The 17,651-nt window shown below is 48.3% G+C and overlaps 1 protein-coding gene across 1 annotated transcript in view; it reads left to right on the top strand.

Moving 5' to 3' along the window:
• The first annotated feature begins 4,882 nt into the window (after window positions 1-4,882).
• Window positions 4,883-17,651, top strand: part of znf438 (zinc finger protein 438) — a 35,625-nt gene continuing 22,856 nt past the window's right edge. The window contains exon 1 of the mRNA XM_030349728.1: window positions 4,883-5,274. The gene's annotated coding sequence lies outside the window, so the exon portion shown is untranslated. The remainder of the gene's footprint in view (window positions 5,275-17,651) is intronic.

Here is a 17,651-nt window from a genome sequence, read left to right as displayed (position 1 = left end):
CGGAGGCCCCGGTCAGAATTTATTCTGTGTTTATTGGACCTCCCGTTGCATTTTATCACTCATTTATAGCTTCTGCTGGAAGAGCCTTTGTGCGTTTTGTGAAGACATCCAAGGCTCAGCCCATCAAGGTGTTCTCCCCGGGGCCGTCCGCCCTGGCAGCTGAAATCACTGAATAATACCTGAGCGCTGAGACGCACATCCACGGAAACAAAGGAGACCGCTGCTGGCTGAGGCCGCGAGGAGGACGTGTCTCAGACCCTCTCCATTTTTCCCGTTCCGTTATGCTTTTTTATATTTTTTTTTTAATGGGATTTATGGGTAGAGATGAACCTCGATGTCTGATGTCATAGCGATGAAATTGCAGGTGGGCCGGCCCGTGCAGATAAACCTGTGCACACGGACGACTCTACTGTGGGGCTTTGGGGCAGAAACGTACGAGCACCCAGGGGTTAAACGTTTTGCTCTTATGTTGATTTGTGTCTGATAGGCCTCGTCGTTACTGAAGATAGATTACACCGGGCACTTAATGAAACGTGACGGAACATCGCATTCAACAGTAAGATGGAGCATCCCATAATTAGTCGTGTTGGCCGTCTTTCAGTACCCCTAAATCTCAAACTGTATTTGATGATGTACTGTTTAAATGTCTTTACTAGAATGTTGTCGTTTTTTGATTGCTTTAGCATTGTCTTTTTTTTATGTTGTCTGTTGTCTGTAATATTTGATTGTGTATTTATTTTTGGCTATATAGGGAAGTGCGTCAGTGTGTGTTAGGGGGAGGGGGGGGCCGACCTGAATCTATCTGACAGGGATTAAATAAGAAAAAATCAATGCAAATTTGTATCCTTGTATATCTGCTTGTTTCTGGATTTGGCCGTGCCTCTCGCTGATATAAATATATAAACAGGGAAGCTACAGCAGCGCTAAGACTTTGAGTCTTTGGCTCGCTTTGTGTTTTCCTGCAGTACTTTTTCGGTTGCTTTTCAGCAGTTTTGGCACGGCTGAAAAACGTAACCTCTTTCTTGTGTCTTTTTATAGTCAGGTGAACAGTTTATAAAAACACACATTCAATACGGCTGTAGGTATGAACCGACGCCGTGTGAAAGAGAGAACTGTGGGTCTCCTTCCAGACTTAAACCTACACCTCTTTCTTCTCCCCATCCCCGCCCCCATGTATGCTTTCTTCTCCTTTACGTTTAACAGAGGTACAATACAAACGTACATCTTTGAAGCCAGCCCAACAGCTGTTGCTGTCTCTTTCATTTCAACCTTCCCGTGAAAAGCAGCGGTTGTCAAACACATTGCCTTGCCTGCACTCCGAGGAGCCTGCTTCGCACTGCGAAACAGTTTCCAATAAGGGCAGGATTGCCATGGGCCTAAGACTGGCGGCTTAATGCAATTTCACAGCTCAGCGTCCACGCTGGCACTTCAGGGCCCAACGATGGCCACCCACACCTTCGCTGAGGCCGGGGAGAGGCGCTGAAAGGGTGACAGAGTGCCGGGAAGTTTTAAGGGGCGAGTTGGGAGCTCCAGGATGGAAATTCCGAGCACAGGAAACATAATAATGATGATAATATAGCACTCAGTTAATCTGTGGAAACTAACAAGGCACAAAGATAGTTTGTCATGGTAGTGTTTGCAAGACGGGTTACGGAGGTAGGATATCTGCAGTGGGTGGAAGTCGAGAGGAGCGTGAACCGTGATATGGGCTATCTTCTTGTGCATTGCACAAACATATGCAAGCATGTACATCGTAAATATAGATAACATCAGGAACAGCTCAGCACAGCTCATTCAACCTCGAAGGTTTTTTGCAAAAGTATGAAACCTTTTGCAAACCTTTAGAAAGTGCGATGTTTGAAACCTCACTTTGTCACATGATGAACTTCTTAGTGTGCTCCACTGGTGATTCATTCAGTGTTCTACCACTGCAGGGAGCTGACGCTGTCATGACTTCCGATAGCATGACAGGGGGTAGTCCAGAGGGCTTCAAAACCAAAGGTACGATTAAATGAAGTTAAATCTCAGAGACACATACATACACACACACATCCCCCCAGAAACGCACACAGGCATGCAATCATGAAAGCACACACACACACACACAAATCCCCGACACACACACACACACACACACACGCAATAATGAACACACACACACACACACACACACACATGCAATAATGAAAACACACACACACACACACACACACACACACACACACACACACACACACACACACACACACACACACACACACACACACACACACACACACACACACACACACACACACACACACACACACACACAGGACATAACCTTAAAATAATCCAGCATGAGAAATAACTTAATCTTATTGTTGAATTCCTTTAGGTCCCAGATGTCTCAGCCTCCCCCTCCCCTCTCCCCCACAGCTGGGTCTGATGTTAAACACTTTCAAATATCCCTAGTTTAACATGCTGAGCCCCATCGTTACCAGGGGCCACACAGCAGGATGTGACTGTATAATGTCGGGCCAATTACCCCCAAGGCATCCCTATTATTGGACCATCATTTTATTTACAGATTTGTGCTCATGTTCTTACAATGGGATATTTACTGTTACAGGCCTTTATCACAGAGGTGTAATAATACGGGCGTAAACAGTTGTAACTCATTAGTAATTAGAGGTCTATACCAATGCCCGTTATTTACGTCATGAGATACACCTTTGTTGGTCCCTATCACCCCTCTGCGGTGAAGGCCTATAGCCTGTATCTGAGTCAGGGGTGAAGTCAAAGGGGTAGCTCGTACAACGTCAGAAACAACACTGAGACAAAGCTTCACATTAGAAAGTCATGGACATGAGGCTCATGCTTATTCAGTGTGTCCACTGAGGTGTGCAATCTCTTCATTTAATATTTCCATAAGGCTGCTTATGAATCAAAGCCCGGTAACTACAAGGTAATTTATTCTGTGCCAGTGGCAAAAAGGTATGGCCAGAACATTGCTCAGAGTAGCAGGGAGCTTTCAGGTTGACAGTGGATACATACATAATTAAGCTCACTGAAAATGAATATTTCATCTGGGGGCATTATGTTTTATAAACATCAAAACACCTCAGCATCTCCGATAATGAGCTAGGTGGTAGGGCCTTTTTGTGTGGGCAGTGTTACAGCATGTACAATAAACACACCAGCCAGGTGAAGTGTACACAAACCTACATTCATTTCATGTTTGTGTCATTTGAACTAAAATGAACAACATTCGACCATTATTTTTTTCCGTCAGATAAATTAACAATTTATCCATTTCATGATATCAAGTATCAAGTATCCGTGCTCTGTGGACAGATATGAGTATATATAATATCTATCAACTATCCACGAGTCTAGATATGCCATACATGAGCACGCAAAAGGAAGTGATGTCTACATCTCTTCCTGTACATCATTCACACCCAAAGTTAAGGATTTCACAACAAATATGATAGTTCTTCGTTTGGCACAGAGAGAATTGGCCTAAACGCCACGTCTCTCAGTGGCTGTGCAGTGCGGGCTGAGCGCTTTTGGAGTTGATCTGATGGACAGATTAACCTTCACAGTCCAGACTACTTCAGAAGCTCCTCTGGTACACCGTTAGAGATGGGAATTAACCTGCCGTCCCTCGCAACGCTTTAGTGAGCACTGATCAATACTGTCATTATCCTAAAGCAATTCTTAATTCTATTTCAGCCCCTGAGTTAAAGATCTTTGTATTGATTGGTAAAAAAAAAGAAAAGGATGACTTTTTCCTCTGTGCAATACAAAACCATTGATGCACCTTTATATATATATATATATATATATATATATATATATATACTACATACACACACACACACACACACACACACACACACACACACACACATACACACACACACACACACACACACACACACACACACACACACACACACACACACACACACACACATACATGCAAACACATACTACAGTTAGATACAATGTTGTTAAAGAGGCTAGGTGGACATTTCAGACCTTAAGGGATAATAAAGGTAATTTGATTTAATCTGTAGCCTGGCACTGATGGGAGAGAGAAGAAACAAGGTTCATCCTCCTTCAGATCCTGCAGTGGGACACAGGAGTCTTGATCTGCAGGAACTGGAGTGTGAAACAGACTCAGTGGTTACACCTAGGCTATAGGACCCTTCCAGATGACTGGGCACTGTTTATTACGCTCGTGCGTGATGTGATGTGCATGAACATGTTCTCATTTCTAAGAAGAATGAACAATGCTGATCTTTGGGTAAATATGATGCACACACATGTGCACTGGCATCTGTCCCCCCCCCCCCCAAACGCACACACGCAGCCCTTTACAGACAGAAGTGCCACCTGTCACAGGCTGCAGCCTGGCATGTGACGCTGGTTAGCAGAAAAGGACGTTCCTAGCCCCGGGTGACTCAGATGGCAGAAGCAACAGCACTGCACCCACAGTTCGACGTGATACACTGAAAACGGTGTGCGTCCTCCCGTGTGTGTGTGTGTGTGTGTGTGTGTGTGTGTGTGTGTGTGTGTGTGTGTGTGTGTGTGTGTGTGTGTGTGTGTGTGTGTGCGTCCAGCATTGATGTATTAGTAACCGTTTATTGCACAGATTGCAGAAGTAAAACGACTGATTACATATATATTTTTTATAATTGTTATTTTTACTGTCCCATTGGATCAATCATTCTACTATTACTACCATACTGATGCTGCTACTACTAGAACGATTTATCTAAAAACAAATGTTTTATTCTTTGGGAGCAGATACAACAAATATACCCGCATGGAAGCCCCATAAACATAGTTTATGATTATTATCTTGTTATAAAATACTGTTGAGACTGTCTATTATTATTGTGTGCTTTCTCTTTCAGACGCTCATTGGCTGCGTGCTCTAAAACCAAGAGGGCTATACCATTAATAACAAGGAGGGGTTCCAACGTGTACTGTCCGCAGAGAACGTGTTTAACAACCACTCAGACCCATTCAGCGTTTCGTAGCCAAAATAAAAACGAATAGAATGTCACTGTTATACTGAACATTCCCGTGTTTTTCACCGCTCATGCGAGCAGTAGAAGCGGTTTCGTGTTCCGTCTCCCCTCAGTGACCGCAGCTGGAGGTTGCGCTCAAAATGGCTGGAGGAAAACAGTTATGAAGATCAGCCGTTTTGCAAGATATCTCCTCTGATTATGACCTCCGGAGCGGAGTGAAGACGAACCCTCCGGTCTCCCGGGGACTCGGGTGAGTAGCGTTCAGAAACAGGCGGAACCGCGGTCGACACGACGTCCTAAACCCCCAAAACCAGAGCAAAACCTCGGCTCCTCAGAGACGTTATCACGGTAGCTCCCCCACCAGGGTTCCCTGGTTCAACTCAGCTGACTCGTGTTAATGAACCAATGTGCGTTTATGCCCGACTCTAAACGTGCATTTAGCAGTCCCCCTCCTCGGAGAGGTGCTCAGGTGTGCAGGATGACCGGTGTCACCTGGTTATGATGGAGAGCAGCGGGCCAAGCTAGGCTCTGCAGCTACGGCGGATGACGTCACTCACCAGGAGATGACGTCAATCCCCAGAACTCTCTCCGCCCCCCCTCCCGCACCCCAGGAGGACAACAGTGTGACTGATGAGGACTATCAATTAGTACCTATCTTTTTCTAATGTTGTTAAGCTGCTGAACAATATAAGAAGAAGGGAATTTCAACTTTTAGAAGTAACGCAGTAAACTTTTATCATGAGTTGAGGCAAGGTTATTTAATTAAATTCAACTTTATTTGTATAGCCCTTAATCACAGGTACAGTCTCAAATGGCTTATCATCAGGCCATTTATTTATGAACCCCCCATAACCCTAGGCCCCCCACAGAGCAAGAAAAAACTCTTGAATTAGCAAGGAAGAAATGTATGACATAAATACAGGGAAAACATCTAAATCGTTATGATCGCAGTAGACTACGGATACAGTCAGTTTTCCACACAGTTATTTCCCATTATTAAGCGTTATGTTTTACAGTGTCAGGGTAGGAGTATTTGAACGTTATGAGGGGTTTTGGAACCCATATGTATTTTCATTAGTCGCGTTTCCATCTAAAAGGTGAAGCGAATCTTTAGAAAGTTCGCAAAAAATAAATTTGAATTAGGTGCCTTTCCATCAAGTGGTTGGAGCGGAAAATGTACACACATTCCAGTGCTTGTCGTATCCTTTTGATAAAATCCTCTCGTAGGTCCTGATATATAGTTGAATTGCGTTTTCCATCTTAAATAGCTGCAAGGCTTTTTTCTTCGATGAGAGCAAGGAAAAGTTTTACCTCTTCAGCGGCCCACATGTATCTATTATTCACATTGGCCATCTGTTCCATGGACGTATTTAAAGGATACAACATACTTATAATTAGAAATTCGTCGCAGCCTTTATACCATAGATACTCAGCTTGTGTCTCTTATTATTATCATCATAATAGGTTCCTCGTAATCGCTCACAAATGACTCGTACACTGGGCTAGTCACCTGACCCACATTTTGGATTTTCCTCGTGGTCATGTGTCTGCTTCCAGAGCTGTTCAGAAGAGGAGGAGAGTGGGATTAGTGAATGTAGATCAGGACCAGAAAGCAAAGGAAAATTCCCCCCTAACCTCAGCCGTAATAACAGAACTGGAAACATTTCTCTCTGTGGTAAGCTGTTCCGGAATCAGTTAAACGTTCCTTTCCAGTCTATTACGTTTACTTTAATACACATTTGCCAGACGAGCAGGTTTTGCTATCCCAAATAGTTTCATACCCCTCTTTTCTCTTTCTTGGTTTTCTTTGACTTTCCTCTAAGTGCTGCTGACCACACCCACTAGGGAAGCAGTATAATCTTTGCTTTTCATTGGCTAGCCTCACCAGGAGCTGCCAGTATTTTACCGTCTTGCCTCACGCCATGTCCGTGTCTTGATATCAACATACACAGGACCAGTGGGTCCATCGGGATCATAACAGCGGTTCCGCTGGGCCTACTCGTTGAACGTTGACACTAAATGCCATGCTGTATGGGACGCTAGGCAGAGCCACGCCAATAACCAGTCCAAAGATGAGGAGCTCTGAGGATTTGCAGAACGTGTCGCTGAACAGTAGCTTGTGCTTTTACAGAGTCGTGGTGTATTGAGGCACACGTTAAAGAGTGAGGGGAGAGGTTAACATCAGAGCACTCCTCTCATTCATGCAGCTGTTCCGGCCGGTGAGATGATAGGCATAGAAGTGCTGGTGCTGCCAAACCCTAATTGAGACCTTCATTTAGACTGAATTGTATCTAGTCATCAATTTCTCCCTTAAGCAATCAATACAGTCGGAGTTCCCGTGAATTAATGTTCTGTTCGCCAACTCGAGAGCTAACAGCTGTTGGCGCCAGCAAGTTAGCTGGTTACTATACTGAATCAACCCAAAGGCCTTTTCAAAAAGACGGTGTGACCCCTTTCGGTTTAATGTAAGCACTTATTGTATGTTGCACGTCCCTGCACTTAGAAATAGGACTTCAAGTTGTGTAGCATCTTATCCTAGCTTTCTTTGTTAGTATTGCTATGTTAGATTGTTTAGCACTTGGTTCTATAAACATCCTTACTGTACAGACAGTGAAATATTGTGGTTTCTCGTTCTTCTGACAAATGTACTTATTGTAAGTCGCTTTGGATGGAAGCGTCTGCTAAATGCCCTGAATGTTAACGTGAGACAAAATGGGATAATTTTATAAAAAAAATTAGGTTAACACCAGCTTGTGCTAAATCCAGCATTTTTTATAACGTGACTTGTGAAGGGTTTGGATCCTGGTTCAGGGCCCCCTGAGCCCTTTAGTGGCCCTATGCTGTGGCCCCGTGCCCCTAGCGGGCCCCAGGCATGGTGCCCTCTGAACCCTGTGCCCTCACACACCCGCTTCACGGGTCGGTTTGACGCGTGTCACACTCTGAAATGTTGAAGCTCAGCGAGAAGCGTGGGTGAACTCTTGTGTCCACAATGTGAGGGCGAAACTGGGACCGTAAACCTCACGGCTGTCCGGGAACTGTCCGCGCACAAACCTCACGCATATATGAATATATATGGCGACTATATATCCTGTAGAAAACAAATATGAAGAAAACACTTTGCTTGACAAGTTGGCATGGCAACTGACAGCAAGAAGGAGGGTCTTTTATAGCTTTTGAGGAAATGACAAACAGGCAATTTCTTAAAATTGATCACTTTGCAGAGCCAAGCTTTGATTCGTTTCCTTTGAAGGGAGTTAATGCCTGTGTTGTTTGTTGATATAGGGACGAAAGAGGGGCCTGACCGAAAGGTTCGAGAGCCACGAGGTTAATGACACCCAGGTGCTCATTGTGATGTTAAATATAATGTACAGTCAAAGGGAGAAACCCCTGCTTTTAAACGAAAACAATACTACAGCATTTGGAAATGAAAAGAGCGTCATTGCTGTGGGATGACTGGCAAGAGTAGCGTATGATTCATCTGAAGGAAGGATTCTTCACCCGCACCACTCACTGCGGGCCCTCTCAAACGTTCCACGCGATAGGCTGGGGTATGTTGTATGTTGCACTTAAAAATCGTACTAAGCATATGTAGCATCTTACTCTGGCTCACTTTGTTGTATACGAGGGCAGGAGTTAACCTAGCGATTGTCAATGCTTGGCACTTATTTCTATGAACATCCTTACACTGTACCGACAGCAAAATATTGTTTCTCCTTCTTCTGACAAATGTACTTATTGTGAGTCGCTTTGGATAAAAGCGTCTGCTAAATGCCCTCAAGGTCGATGTGCACACACGGTCCGCTGAGGTGCTCCAGCGGCCAGCGAGGCCAGCTGACGCCGCCCCCCCCTGCTCCCTGGACGTTAACGCTGAGTGGTTGATGCCTCCCTGTCATCGTGCGCTCAGCGCGAGCCGTTTGAACGACGCCGGCGTTTACCTTGGCTGCCGAGGTGTTACGGCCCTGGTTTCACATGTGGCTGCCGAGCGAGGTTTGGGGGGGGGGGGGGGGGGGGGGGGGGGGGGGGAAAGGGAAACTCCACTGCTTTCTCAACATTTCCTGCTTACCATAACCCAGATCATGTCGTCATATCATTCACTGGGGGGGTGGGGGGCTGGGGTTAGTACAGCTTACTGGCAGAGAGACTACCGTTTGAAGAGATGTGCTGGAAGCAAAGGGGGTCTGCTACAGATGAAGGTGATCTACATGATAAGCACCACTGGGTCCTGGCTACTACCATCTAGTTCACCAGGAGTGCCGTTTACTACCATCTAGTTCACATGGTTATTACCAGCTAGTTCACCTGGTTATTACCAGCTATCTCACCTGGTTATTACCATCTAGTTCACCTGGTTACTATCATCTAGTTCACCAGGTTACTGCCATCTAGTTCACCAGGAGTCCTGGTTTAGCATGACATCAAGCGCACGGTGGTTGAGGTTGCGTTATGTTTTCCCAGCAGAACGGTGGCCTACTTACCCGGTGAGAGGGGTTTGAACACAATGGCACCCCTAGTTCAGTGTTGTGTTCTTATTGGAACACAACACAACTCTCCACTGAGAGCCATTAGTATGCAGGCCCTTTTGACTGACTACACACCTTTATTACTACAAACGTATTACTGCACTATACTAAACATTCATATTCAAAGTGGAAGTCTGCCGCAGAGTTGAAGTACTTTAGCGTAGCTTCAGCTTTAGCATGCCGGCATGGAGCAGTTGTCGCTTTACCTTAGAAGACTTTCTTTTTTCAAGTTGTACCTGAATCCTAAGTGCCTGACATATTCAGTCCGTTGGGTAGGGCAAAAAAAAAAAGGACGTCTTTTAGGAGGACAAGAACAAGAGAAGTGCATCTGAAGACTGAATAATGAATGGGGACCATATTGTGGATGGAAAGGGATGTGGTTCAGTAATAGTCTTGAGTAAAACGTTTCCATGGTAAATCTCTTGGTCTGTCCCCATTGCCCGTTTCCAAGAAACCTTAATGAAAATGACACGTGGACGCTAATGACCGTCAGTGCTCTGTTAGACTACAGGATCCAAGGCGTATAATTATATCAGTCTAGCCCCTTTTTAGGCCCTGGCATAGCCCTTGGATGCATTACATGTGTCTAAAAGTGTTTTGTCGGCCTCTCCCCCAGCGTGTGCCTTTTTACTGTATTGTTTTCACACCTGTGTGTGCAGACACCCAGTCCGACTACAGGTTAAGGCCCTATCATCTCCTGAAGCACTGGGAGCCACCTTTTGATGGAGACTGTCTGATGGTGCTGTCTCTTTGCACACATCCTCGTTCCATCTACCTGACTATAGCACCTCAACCAAGCCCCTCAAAACAAGGACAGAAACGCCGTACCTGGTGAGGTAGGGAAGGGTTTGTGCGAGGCAGGGCACATAAATCTCCCTGTCGCGGGCGTTCTGGAAAGTCTGGCTCACTCCGGGGCCTTGTTTGTGCCGTCTGAGTCAGGCTCGTGAATCTGAAACCGGAGCCCACGCCTTGTCATTCCTCCGAGGCGCCTCCCACCGCAGCCGTGGGCGCGGCACGCGCAGCCCGGCAGCGAGACGGCCGCTCACTTTCGCCCTCTGTCATTTGGACCTTTCCCAAACAACTCAGCCTAATGCCCGCTCCTTCTTCTCGCCCACTCGCCTCTCATTTTCCCCTCGGTTCCTCCGCCGTACCCTGAGACGTGCGGAGCTCCCTCCCTCCCTCCCTCCCTCCACCGGCCCTCCCGGCCCCCTCCCTCTGTCCTGCTTTATACCACAGCTATGATTTAGGCGTCAGGTTTGCTCCGGCTCCCTCCCGGCCCTGGATAGCGTTACCCTGCCATTACTCAGTCCTTCCCCCAGAGCAGAGCTCCTCGTCAGGCACCGCGGTGCCCGCCTGCCTGCCTGCCCGGCCCGCACTCCGGTGTGCAGTAAGGCAGCCGTGGAACGCTGCACTCCGACCACAGACCCAGGAATAAGCTCTGGTGGAGGGGCTCCAGGCCAGCCACAGGCTCCCCCCGAACGAGGCCCGGAGGGGCTGCGGGCGGCCAGGCTGGCGGGGCTTCATCTCTCTCTCTCTCTCTCTCTCTCTCTCTCTCTCTCTCTCTCTCTCTCTCTCTCTCTCTCTCTCTCTCTCTCTCTCTCTCTCTCTCTCTCTCTCTCTCTCTCTCTCTCTCTCTCTCTCTCTCTCTCTCTCTCTCTCTCTCTCTCTCTCTCTCTCTCTCTCTCTCTCTCTCGTCGGAGGTCTCCTTTAAGAGTAGGCGGACAGGTTATGTTATTCGGAAACTTCTCGGGACCTCTTTTAATTTTACACTCATTGCCAAACAAGGCTTTATGATGTATGTGTCTATAAGGCGGGAGATGGAGCGCGTTGTTGTTGTTGTTGTTGTTGTTGTTGTTGTGGTGGTGGTGGGCATGGCAGTGGGGACGCACAACCAGGCCCGCCGCCTGTCATTGGTCGCCAGCCGGCCAGTGATTTGCAGCTCTCATCGTTTTATGGTTATGTAATGGCGGCTCCCTCGTCGAGTATAACGTCTTGTTAAGGCCCGCGAACCGCCTCCCCTCATAAAAGTGACTGATGCGGAGCGGGGGGCCGGGCGCGCTGTGGGGGACGGCCTCTGTCCTGACGGGGTTCTTCTGAGGGATGGGAGACGCCGGTGCAGCCAGCAGGCGGAGCCAAGTCATGACGCCGCAGTACCTGCCGCGGCCCCGGGCTTTTAGGGCCCTGATTAATGGGAGGCCGCGCGGAACCCTTAAATCTCAGCCCCGAAACCCGGGGATACTCCAGCAGCCCCCTGATCTATGTAAGGGAGGGCGGGCTGCAATGTGTCTGAACGCAGCAGCACAGTGCTGCATCGTCTCACTGGGCCCCCCCCCCCCCCTGCCTTGTGGAACAACAGCCCTGGCTCCCCCCACTTTGAAGGCTGATGCGTCGCAGCCCTCTTGTTTTGTAAGCGCTCGGAGAGGGCCAGGCGAGGGGGGGGGGGGCCGGGCTAGGCTAGGCCATGTGTCGCCGCTAGGGGCGGGCCTGGACGAGAGCGGGCCAAACCATTATCGCGGGACGTCTCATTACAGCTAAACCAATGGGGAGTCAGCCTCCGAGGGAGGCTGACTCCCCATTGGTTCAGCTGTAATGAGACGTCTGCCTCGGTTTGGTCGGGGAGGAGAGGCCGAGGCCCTCAGGCTAGCGCGCCCTTCACAGAGCCAACGTATAGGGCCCGTCGTGGAGCCAACGTAAAGGGCCCGTCGCGGAGCCAACGTCTAGGGCCCGTCGTGGAGCCAACGTCTAGGGCCCGTCGCGGAGCCAACGTATAGGGCCCGTCGCGGAGCCAACGTATAGGGCCCATCGCGGATACAACGTATAGGGCCTGTCATGGAGCCAATGTATAGGGCCCATCGCGGAGCCAACGTATAGGGCCTGTCGTGGAGCCAACGTATAGGGCCCGTCGCAGAGCCAACGTATAGGGCCCATCGCGGAGCCCATGAGGGTTGTGCGTGCTCGTTCCACTCCGCTCTGCGCCTGCAGCGTTCCTCACCGACGACGCTGCTGCTGCTGCCGCCGCATCGCTTCAATTTGCAATGGAAATGTTTGATTAATAATGTGGTTGTCAAGCGAATCACGGTTGGTTTGTGATATCTCCGAGCCGGGGTCGTCTTTGGGTTTTTTTGTTTGCCCCGAGGAGTGAGGAGTGCAGAAGTAGGCCAATCTCTCCGGGTGAGACCCCTGGAGGTAAAAACGACAGAGTTATGAACTGTATGGTTTTTGTTATGGCTTCCATTGAGTCTTTTATTTCCATATATAGATGATTTATCATCCGTTTTTAATAGCCATTGTGTGTTAGTGTTACAGCCCAGTTTGTAAGAGTCGCTCTTTCATTGAGTATTTTATGTTCATATATAGATGATATACTGTAACGTATTTTAGAAAGTTATTGTTTGTTAGTGTGTCGGCTCTTTTTGTAAGGGTTCGTGCTCTTTCAAGTATTTTATGTTCAGTATATAGATGATTTACTCTAATCTATTTTAGAAAGGTATTGTGTGTTAGTGTTTGGGCCCTGTTTTGTAAGGGTTCCCGCTCTTATGAAGCGTTCTTAATCTTTAATGCAGACAGACTCTGGGCAGCAGCTCCTGCTGTGCTGCTGGTTGGTTGATAGACCCGGCCCATTGTTTATCCAGTATTTCAAGTCAATATTTCGGCTCTTGAGTGTGTCCACACACAACGCCCCCCCCTCCCCACCAAATACCAGAGACCTGCGTCTCCGTCGAGTCAGGTATTCCTGTGGCCTGAGAAATCGACCACCTCCTCCGCAGACTCCTTGATTGCAGTGGCTCTCACTCTGAGAACCACTTCGCAAATTAAAGAGGGATTTAAAAGATGTATATTTTAGTGTGCGTGCGTTTGTGTTTGTGTGTGTGTGTGTGCTGATGATGCAAGGTTAGCCTGTTTAATAACACAAGCGCTGGCTGGGATTCTCTGCTTCAGCCTCGGGCTGGAATAATAGGTAATATCTCTTTTGCAACAATAAAACGTCAGCACGCACTGGAACCGGTATTACTTAATCTTTGTTCGTCCGATTGGGAAAAATATGCCCTCGCATCCAGAGACTTATAAAACTGCCGAACCTTGGCACGGATACTTGTGCGGCTTAGGGCTAATACTAAACTGCTGTAATCCATTATTTAGGTTGGTTTCAGAGCAGCAATAGTGAGGTTCAGCATGTACCTGTCAGTGCTAAATGATTGCTTATTTCCTGCCAGGGGGAGTGGGGGCTACATGGGGGTAATAGCAAACAGCTGCCTCAGCTGGACCTCACCGTTACTTTTTTCCGCCGGGCTGTTGCTGGTTCTACACCAGCGCTCGTCCCAAACACCACCCTGGTTCCCCACGTCCAGCCTCCTCGCCCACGGCGGCCCTGGCGTCGTCTCGGTGCTGACCCTCCCGGGGGGTTAGTGGAAGCGTGTGAACGTCAACCCTTTTTTTTTTATCGCTAATGGCAGTGTCACGGCGCTGGATGGAAGACAAAAAAAAAGGAACCATTGATATTTTCGTCTGCCAGCTGAGAAACGGCGTTTATCACGCCTGTGTCTCGCGGCCCCGGCTGATGGCCCCGCTTTCCCTTTCCCTTTGATTAGCTAAATGCTCCATCGATCCCCCCCCCCCCCCCCCCCCCCGAGTCGAAGCGAAGCTGCCGGCCCGGACCCCAGATTTATCACACGGTCAGGAGAGCGAGCAGGATGTTGCCTCTCCGCGCGGCCGTCCTATCTCTCATCGGAAAACCATAAACATAAATGTGTGGAATGTGTCCCTGTAATGCAAGTCTCTGGTGGACTGCGGAGAGACGGGAGGATGATCTCCTCCGCTTTCCCGTGTCAGTGGAATTAGAGAGCCAGCGCTCTTAGGGTTTGCTGACATTTCAGTAAAAGAGGGGCAGGAAAAAAAAAAAGCCCACCTTCAGCAAAGTACGACTTGCAAATCTGTGACACAAGCAACCGTGTCTTTTTTAACAAATGCGAGAATATAGGACATTGGGCTTCCTGACAAGGCCTGACGCGAAGGCCTTCTGCCTGTGAAGTCCAGCTCATTAACGACATTAATGAGATGACGGTATGGGAGTGGAATCTAAGCATAGGGCTCATCCTCAGGAAATCCCTTCGATTTCTGCTGGTGTGCATTGAGGAGGATGCACTATGCATTCAACTGCTCAGCTTCCTCTGTTGTATCCCTTTTGTGTGCGACGCAAGGGACATCCTTTGGAAAGGTACGGTCAATGCAGAGGTGGGCCCAATCCCATTTCTACCCCTTCCCCTTACCCCTCCCCCTTGTTTTGAAGGGGGAAGGGGGAAGGGGTAAGGGGTAGAAATGGGATTGGGCCTTAAAGAACCCTGGCGCAGCATCAGATGGTCCGCGGGTTACACTTCTGCAGTGCATACTTCTGTTTCAGCAGATGTACCTCGGTAAACAAGGGTGCTCGAAGGACACGCTACCATCCCTCAACTGAGTCCCTGTCCGCTGAGCCAAGCCATGACGCTGTTGAATGTTGCTCATTGGATGGATGTATGACTAGCAAACATTTTATGATGAAGTGCGTTAAGTAAGTCCATAGCTACGTATCTCTGCAATGAAACGCATCCATGTCGAACGCAGTATTTCACAGATAATATACTGATTGTTCGTAGTTATTCTGAGAAACCACTTTCTGTCTTGAGCTCTATCTAGTTCTGGAATCCTGACCTAATGGTTTTACATATTCCTTTTTAAAACAGACTGAAAGAGCTACGGAAAAAACACTCTCTTTTTTGGAGAGCTTCTGGAGAATTTTTCCTTTTGAATATATTTGGGGGACATTGTGTCGGTCAGGCAAACCAAACATTTAGTTATAGAGTTAGTGGAAGTTTAAGTGTGTCGTTTTTCGTTCAAACGTTTTTGAATACAGTTTACCATGTGATATTGTATGCACATTTCCTTCCAATTAGTATTTAACAAACCAATGGATGTATCAAAAATGAGGTGAACGTTATTAAAAGGGCTTTACTCAGATTGCATTACCAAAAAAAGTGTTGGCCTTTTTAAAACCGGAATACTTTGTATACATTTTAGTGCTATGTCTTTCGATTTTTTCTCTCTCTTGGGCAAGGTCACCCACTTTATGTGTTTTGATCATATAAACATGGTGGCCTCATGTACACTCCCTTAAGGTCAGCCTTAAAGGTTAAAGTGGCCCTCAAGCCTAATGTTTTTTTTTAGGGGGACCCGGGACCCCCCATGTTGTTTAATGATGGTTCTAGTGACCAGGATACGTTTTGGTTCAAATACCTTAGGCTTTTTTGGACAAGTCAAAAACATCTCCTATGCTTATGGTTGTCAATGTCAATTGTGTGTGTGTGTGTGTGTGTGTGTGTGTGTGTGTGTGTGTGTGTGTGTGTGTGTGTGTGTGTGTGTGTGTGTGTGTGTGTGTGTGTGTGTGTGTGTGTGTGTGTGTGTGTGTGTGAGAGAGAGAGACATAACACACAGACACACACAAACCTTTCAACTGTTTCTCTGGTTTGAAATGTGTGTGTGAGTGTGTGCGACGTCCCAAGAATGCGTACCAATGGCTTGCCCCCCTGTGTCTCCTCCCAGCTACCTCCCCCCCCCCCACTCAGGACTCACCTCAGCATGTAGTTATCAGCACGCTCTCGTACCCCAAACCCCCCTCTTCCACCCCCTCTATCCGGCCCCCCGCTGAAGCCGCTAAGCCCCGCTCTGCATACATCACCTGTGTGAGCAAGAGCTATCAGCGATGTAGGTCGAGGTCTGCTCTGCGTTGCTCGCCATCTGTAACAACTCTGCTCTCTCTCCCCCCCCCCCCCTTCCCCTGGCTCGCTGAGCACCGTGTGAAACTCCCTCCCCTCGCCTCCCTACCTGCACACATGCCAAAAACAAGGTGTTCTTTTTCATGTACTGCAGGGCTGAAGTCACCGCGCCTGACTCACTTCCTCCTCTCCTGCTCTCTGACAGGAAGGGGTTACTCTCCACATTTCCTGTCCAATTCCCAGCGCCGGGCCTGCGCACTGATTACCTTCTTGATGTTAAACATTCCCAGGCTCCCATAACCTTCTTGCTCGCCCCGTACCGTCCAAGCGCCTGTCCCAGGTGAGCGTGTGGGCGAAACACTCCTGCTTTTTTAAAAGGATAACATCTTTCCATTTTTCTTTTTACAACGTGGGTTTCGGAAAAAAGGGAGAGAAAGGGAGTGAGAGGGAGAGCCGGAGGAGGTGCGATTGTTGAGAGGGCGACATTCTTCACTCGCTGCATTCCCCAGCACCGGACTAATGGGGAAACATGTTTTCCCAACCTTGTTTTGTGTGAAACGGCCGTTTTTCTTTTAAGGTGGCGTTTGGCCATTTGGTTGCGAAACTGTTCACAGCCTCCTCCTGTTCTCATGCTCCCTGCTCTGACTCTGTGTATCACTGAGTGATGCCGTTGTAGGGATGGGGGTACAGTTGTGACCCTAGACCTGGTGGGAGAGTTAAGGTCTCCCGGGCGTACACAACACACGGCTTAACCCAGGCGTGTGTGTCGTTCTATTTGGGCGGCATACAGGTCAGAAGGTAGGGCGGGTTGGCTGGTAACCGGAAGGTTGCTAGTTCAATTCCCGGCTCGTCCTCCGGAGTGTCAAGGTGTCCCTGAGCGAGACGCCTCACCCTAACTGCTCCCAACGAGCTAGCTGTCGCCTTGCATGGCTGACACCGCCATGTGTGTGTGTGTGTGTGTGTGAATGGGTGAATGTGTTCGGCAATATCGTAAAGCGCTTCGAGTGGTTAGAAAAGCGCTAAATAAACGCAGTCCATTTACCCATTAGCATGTTTATCCTTTCGTCCGCCATCGCCCCGTCTCCGTCTGATGCGCCCTGGGGAGGCCCTGACCTGCGAACTGTGTCAACACCCCCTGGCCTGAAGCCAGGGAGAGGAGAGGGGTTCACACCGGCCACACGGCAAAGAAAACACGCGGCAGAAACCAAGCGGGTGCGTGGATACGAGCTGGGAGCAGGGACTATATTTAGCACCGCGATGCTCACACTAATTGCCCTCTTAGGCCTAATCATTTCCAGGCACGGCAGCTTACAAACACACTGGATGGCGGGGCAAACACCAGCTCGCTGCTACCCCCC

This window comes from Gadus morhua, chromosome 23 (genome assembly GCF_902167405.1).
Source record: "Gadus morhua chromosome 23, gadMor3.0, whole genome shotgun sequence".
Taxonomy (NCBI): Eukaryota; Metazoa; Chordata; class Actinopteri; order Gadiformes; family Gadidae; genus Gadus; species Gadus morhua.
Note: the sequence above shows the minus strand (reverse complement) of the source record. Positions and strands in the feature narration are given on the sequence as shown.